At 41.4% G+C, this 6,169-nt stretch overlaps 3 non-coding genes across 3 annotated transcripts; all 3 read left to right on the top strand.

Moving 5' to 3' along the window:
- Positions 1 to 4,453: 4,453 nt before the first annotated feature.
- trnat-ugu (transfer RNA threonine (anticodon UGU)) lies at positions 4,454 to 4,527 on the top strand. Its single transcript has one exon. It is a non-coding gene; the product is annotated as a tRNA-Thr (tRNA).
- A 152-nt stretch (positions 4,528 to 4,679) lies between these two features.
- Positions 4,680 to 4,753, top strand: trnai-uau (transfer RNA isoleucine (anticodon UAU)). Its single transcript has one exon. It is a non-coding gene; the product is annotated as a tRNA-Ile (tRNA).
- Positions 4,754 to 5,207: 454 nt separating this feature from the next.
- trnat-cgu (transfer RNA threonine (anticodon CGU)) lies at positions 5,208 to 5,281 on the top strand. The gene has a single exon. It is a non-coding gene; the product is annotated as a tRNA-Thr (tRNA).
- The last annotated feature ends 888 nt before the right edge of the window (positions 5,282 to 6,169 follow it).

Below are 6,169 nucleotides of genomic sequence, written 5' to 3'. Positions count from 1 at the left end.
ACTTGTTTACATATTTATTTATTTTATCCATAAAATAAGTCGGTATTTTCTTAATTCTTTAAGTTTATTTAGCATTTTTATATATGCTCATTAAAAGCCTGCGCAGGAAGACCCGCCCACAAATAGTTGATTGACAGCTTGGCCCTTCAAGGACTCTGTAAAAGAATAAGAAAATCAATGTGTAAATATTTGTAAAGAAATAATTTTTTAAAAATTAAATATATAGAAAAATGTATCGATTTTGATATAATATGCATTAAATAAAGTAGATATATTTCAAATGTTTAAATGAATACATACAAAAATTAATACACAAATAAAAGTAAAAAATGTATAATAATTTAAAATTGTATTTGTCTTTTTATTTAGGCAATTCATTATTCTTAAATTATTTGTTATATATTTCCAAATATTTAAATTTATTTTTTTATTCTTAGATGTATTCCTCTTCATGTCTCCACATTTATTTTCTCTTTTTTTTAAAGATCTATTTTTTTTTGGCACTCCTATGACTCCATAAAAATGCGCGCTGCTGAAACTTTTGCGTCTGAATTATTTCCAGAATAAGAGCCATCAGAGTCAGAGGTCTGTGTAAGAAGCTGTCAATCAATGGCAGCAGCTTAAGCACCATGCTAAGTGATTTGTAATGGATCCAGCTCAGCGCTGCCCTCCAGGTCCTCCTCCTCGCTCTCTGCAGCAGCTCAGGCTGAATGACAGGATTGTTGAGGGAGGATTTCATGGAGTGGCACCAGTGAGTGAGCGGGTTATTCCCATTCACAGTCATTTCCTGGCCTTTCATGCGTCTCTCCCGGGTTTCACTCTCTGGAAGAATGCAGACGGGAGCTGATGGTCGGCTGAGATGAGAAAGAGTTCTACACTAAAACAGTCAGATAAGAGAAGTGGCAAAATAGAATAATGTTTATTCACTTTAATCTCCAAGATTAGAAGCAATCAATAAGCTTTAATAGGTCAGACGTGAGAGTCTGTGAAAGAAGCCTCATTACGAAGGATTGATCCAATCCAACAGGTTCAGCTGTGGCTCACTGGTAGAGTCTCTCACTCGGATGGTCGGGGGTTCAATCCCTGACTGCTACAGACACATGTTGAAGTGTCCTTGGGCAAGACACTGAACCCCGACCTGCTCCCGGAGGCAGAGCCATCAGGTATGAATGTGCATAGATCTGATTGGAGCTTGGCACTGAGGCCTCTGCCATCAGTGTGTGAATGGGTGAATGTGACATGTAGTGTAACAGCAGCTGTGAGTGGTTGGAGGACTTGAAGAGCGATCTATAAGTACAGTCCATTTACCTTTTTTACGTTTTCCAAACAAAGCTGTCCAGTTGGCTCGGTCTTGTACTAAGCTACGGAGGTGCCTTGACCTGGATTGACCTACCTGGCTATCACGCTCTCCCATAGTTTGCAGACAACCAGATGTGTTTGTTGTTGTTAAAGATCGGCAGCCAGACTCAACTGCAGAAAAAAGACAGTTTATTTATTGTTCCATCCGTGCATCTAAGTGAATATTGGGTATCGCAGTGTACAGCAAACAGAAGCACAAAAGTTACCAGGCACATTAACCCTTCGCCCTTCTTAGACTGTAAACCTCCGACCCTCTGCACCCTCGCTGTGGTAGCGCTGTGACACCCACAGAATATTACAATTAAGTGGTTGTAAAGGACACTTTCTTTTGGCTCCCACAAGCATTTAGATTTTCTAGATCAAGTTTGCCAACAAACATTTCAAATGTTTGACTTTTGAACACATGGTTACATACGCTTGTAATGCAAACGTATGTTATGTAACTAAACTCCATATATGATGTAAAAAACGATCATATGTACGTTATGTTACGTTACATGTACGCCAGAATCAGTACTGTATCTCCTGGATGATCCCGTAGTCCCAACCAAAGCAGACTGTTGCTCTCTTCTATTACATCACCTGACTTCAAAGTAACATAGAAAACAAAAAGCGACAGGGCTGCACCCATCAGCGGGATCTACGGCATCATATTTTGAAGCCGAAAAGCTGGCGTTTTTGAGAGTGACAACTGGCTGCCCCATCTCAGAACAGAGATTTAGAAGATTTAGAAGAATGTGAAAGTGGACTGGAAACACAAAATTCAGGATACATTCAGATCGGGGAACCAAAATGGCGTCCTACAAAACAAAAGTTTTGGTCGTGGGAGGAATCATTTAGAAAATATGTTTGACCTCTAAAAAATGTGGGTCAAAAACCAGCTCTTTAAATCAGCTCCAGAAATTGTTTTGTGTTGCAGTTTTCCACTCATCTCCGGCTCTCTTTCCAGGGACATCTGTGTCTGACTCAGATCTTGGTGAGGTAGCACGCCAGCTCCACAGCTGGTTTGGCAAACGAGAGCCATGAGGGCCGCGCAGTAACGGGACTGACAGATTGAGTAGAGGCGGAGGAGGACTCTGGCTGAGTCTGCTGCTTTCTGCTCCATCAACGACACAGATGGCCACGATCGCTCGCTGAAACAGAAACAAGAGAGATAGTCTCAATGTCTGTAAGCAATTAGGAACTGATAATGTTTTGCTGATCTACTTTCTTTTGTTTCAGAACAGAAATATTACTACAGTAGTTGATAACATTTGGACTGTTAAAGAGAGGAACTTTTTAAGCATGCTAGCAAAGTAGATCTCAGGATGACGATGTCAGTCCACCACTTTGGTAGAGAAGATATATAATATATAGGCTTGAAATTTAGTACAGATACTTAGATACTTAATATCCTAATTACTGTGACCCCCTTTTTACTTTTCATTACCAAATATAACAGAGTTTAAGATCCCCTTCCTGAGAGTAACGTCAGGAAAATGGCTGCATACTCTCTACATTCACTGCTACACAGAGCAGCTACCATGGCAGCAGAAGCTAACGCTCTGCACAATCTTTCACTCTGTACATCCAAGTAAGCAGCAGCTTGTAGCGTTTGCTTTTCTATTTGAGCAACACTCTGTGTTTTTAGAGACCGTGAGCTGAATATATCCATCCCGGATCAACAGAACCTGGACTATATGTGCAAAACCTACAACAACAAACCCTGACCATGTACACACCACATCCACACATGTACTGTATGTGCTTAAAACAAACTCACAGCTAAACTTAGCACACGGTTCTTTCTCCCCATTGTGAGTTGAAACAGGCCGGTGTCCAAAAGCTCTCAGTACTTTTCCAAAACTCCCTCCTTGTTTGGAAGAGGCCGAGGAATTCAAACGCTCTGTTTGTATCATAAGGAGAACTACTGACCTGAAAACCTGTGCACAACATCACATGTTAGGAACAGTGAGTAAATCTTTACCCAGGGACTACTCCAGAGAAGCTCCACTTACCAAACAGTAACCCAACACATTCTTTGATGTCATGATGAATGTCTGATGGCTGATTTTTTTATTTTATTTTACCTTTATTTTACCAGGAAATTATCCCACTGAGATGCAAGCTCTCTTTTACGAGGGAGTCCCGGCCAAGACGGCAGCATAAAAGGTTTCACACAAACAGGCAACAGATTTAAGACAGCAACATAAAAGTTTCAAATACAGAGCAATCAGCTGACTGAAAACAGCAACATAACGGTTCAAGTGCTGAGCAGGCAACTGACTAAGACAGGCGAGAAATTCATCAACCAATAGCTCCATAGCATTCAGCACTAGGACAAGTACATTTACTGATCAAACGCTCCTTAATTCGGCTTTTAAAGACTTCCAAGTTAATGAATTTCTCCAGTTTGATGTGAGCCTGCAGCTGGAACCAGGATGAGGGAGCAAAGACATTATGAATAAAGAATGTCACCGAGTCAATAACTGATCAGAATGTTGCTTGAATGAGTTTTTTTCTTGCAACAAAAGAAAAACAGCGGACGACGATGGAAATTCGCAACGAGGAATGAACGCAACGCAATTTTTAGATTTTAGAGCTTTTGGTTTAGTTTGATGAACACAGATGGACACACACTGAGGTCACGTACCTGCCTCAGCCGGGCTTTGATCCTTCGTCTCCATGTTGCTGAGCTGTGTCTTTCCCCAACAGACTATCTTCAGCGCTGAAGAACATGAGGAACCAGAGAGACAAAGAAGATCAAACTGATGGAGGATCAACATTCATTCAATCAATCAACATTCAATTTCCTGCCATCCATCTTGTAAGAAAATTTAGAAGGTCGGACTTTCTGGCTTTTTAGTTCATCTCGTTGTTGAGCTCTTGAGCAGCTTGTGTATTGTCATTGTTTACAAAAGAATCAAGATGTCCCCGTCCTGCTGTCCTAAATGGTCCTGTGGTGAGACTGCTTGTTTCTGTCCACTGTGATTCTAAAAACTTTATCAAAAAGCCAAAGGTTGTGTGGCTGAATGCTGCAGGCCAACTCAATGAATCTGTAACACTTAATGTCAAAAGATTTCATTTGACTACCTGAAAGAGCTTGAACCATGTGGGCACTGTGGCTTAGTGGGTCAAAGCACCTGTCCTGTAAACATGAGAACCTGGGTTCAAATCCCAGTATTGCCTCCTTTTAGAGAATTAAAACTTCATATGCAGTCAAAACAAATTTAAGAAAAACTGAACTCAGTAAGCATGCTGCTAACCGTCTGAATACTTTTGGGTAAGACTTGTTGCTAAGAGATTTCAAGACATGACCCTGAAACCATGTTCAGCCGCAGGGGACTGTGGCTTAGTGGGTCAAAGTGTCTGTCTTATAAACAGGAGGTCCTGGGTTCAAATCCCAGCAGTGCCTTCTGATCCACATTTCTTCTGTTTCCAGCTTCTGCAAGCAATCAAGAGGTTTCAAGGCATTACCTGAAACACTCTCCCACTAAGGGCTGCTGTGGCGTAGTTGTTGATGCACCTGTCTTGTTAACTGGAGCTCCTGGGTTCAAATCCCACTGCTGCCTTCTCTGCTGACCATTTTTCCAGTTTCCAGTTACCACGTACAATCATAGAGTTAATCACAGGTCTGTTTGTCCTGTAAGCGACCTTGCATCCACTGGTTTTGATGTCTCTGAAAAAGGTATGACATCCCTCTGTCCTCACATCTTTAATAGCCCAGTTGTAAGGACTTCTGGGTACCGCCTTCTTTTCATCTGAAAACTATCAGAGAGAAAAAAATGAGCTTTTACCAGCTCCATGACTTTGTAAGACTTAATGCCAAGAGATGTTAGGTGAGTACCTGTAAGACTTTGTGCCATGTGGGCACTGTGGCTTAGTTGGTCAAAGCATCTCTCTCGTAAACAGGAGGTCCTGGGTTCAAATCCCAGCAGTTCCTTCTGATCCACGTTTCTTCAGTAGTTTCTTCTCTTTCCAGCCTCTGCAGGCAATCCCAGAGATTTCAAGGCATTACCTCAAACCCTGCCCCAAGGGAACAGGGAGCCACTGTGGCTTAGTTGTTGATGCACCTGTCTTGTTAACAAGGGGTCAAATCCCAGTGGTGTGTCCACTGTCTCCTTCTTTTTCAGGAGTTCCTTCTGTTTCTAGTTACCACATACAATCATAGAGTTAATCAGAGGTCTTCTGGGTACCGCCTTCTTTTCATCTGAAAACTATCAGAGAGAAAAAAGTGAAGAGGCTCCATAACTTTTGTAAGACTTAATGCCAAGAGATGTTAGGTAACTACCTGAAGGAGCTTGTGGCATGTGGGCACTGTGGCTTTACTGCTGAAAGCACCTGTCTCGTAAGCAGGAGGTCCTGGGTTTAAATCCCAGCAGTGGTTGCTATAACTTTAAAATCAGTCAAATTTCATGTGAGGTCAATAGAGGTTTAAGCAAAACTTACCAAAATGCTACTTTCCAATTCCATAAAAGTTCTTGATGTCCAGAGATTTCAAGGCATTACCTGAAGTTAAATCAACCTCAGGGTGCTGTGGCAGAGTTGGTAAAACTGCTGGCACATAAACAGCAGAGCCTGGGTTCAAATCCCTGCAGGCTTAACAAGACTTTATTGTATTTTAATAAACGTTTTGGAGGATAACCTCATGAGTACTCCATGCAGCTTCAAGCAATACCAAACTGAGTAAGAATTCCATTAACCACCTTAATGACTCGTAAAACTTTGAGACAATAGATTTCCAGAAAATTCCTGAACATGATGGTAGCCAAGGGGTTTAGTTGTTTAGTTACAGTGTTTGTCCTGTAAACAGGAGGTCATGGGTTCAGGT

The sequence above is a fragment of the Semicossyphus pulcher genome, unplaced genomic scaffold (genome assembly GCF_022749685.1).
Source record: "Semicossyphus pulcher isolate SPU_LCO1_2020_fin unplaced genomic scaffold, fSemPul1.0.p SCAF_15, whole genome shotgun sequence".
Lineage (NCBI taxonomy): Eukaryota > Metazoa > Chordata > Actinopteri > Labriformes > Labridae > Semicossyphus > Semicossyphus pulcher.
Note: the sequence above shows the minus strand (reverse complement) of the source record. Positions and strands in the feature narration are given on the sequence as shown.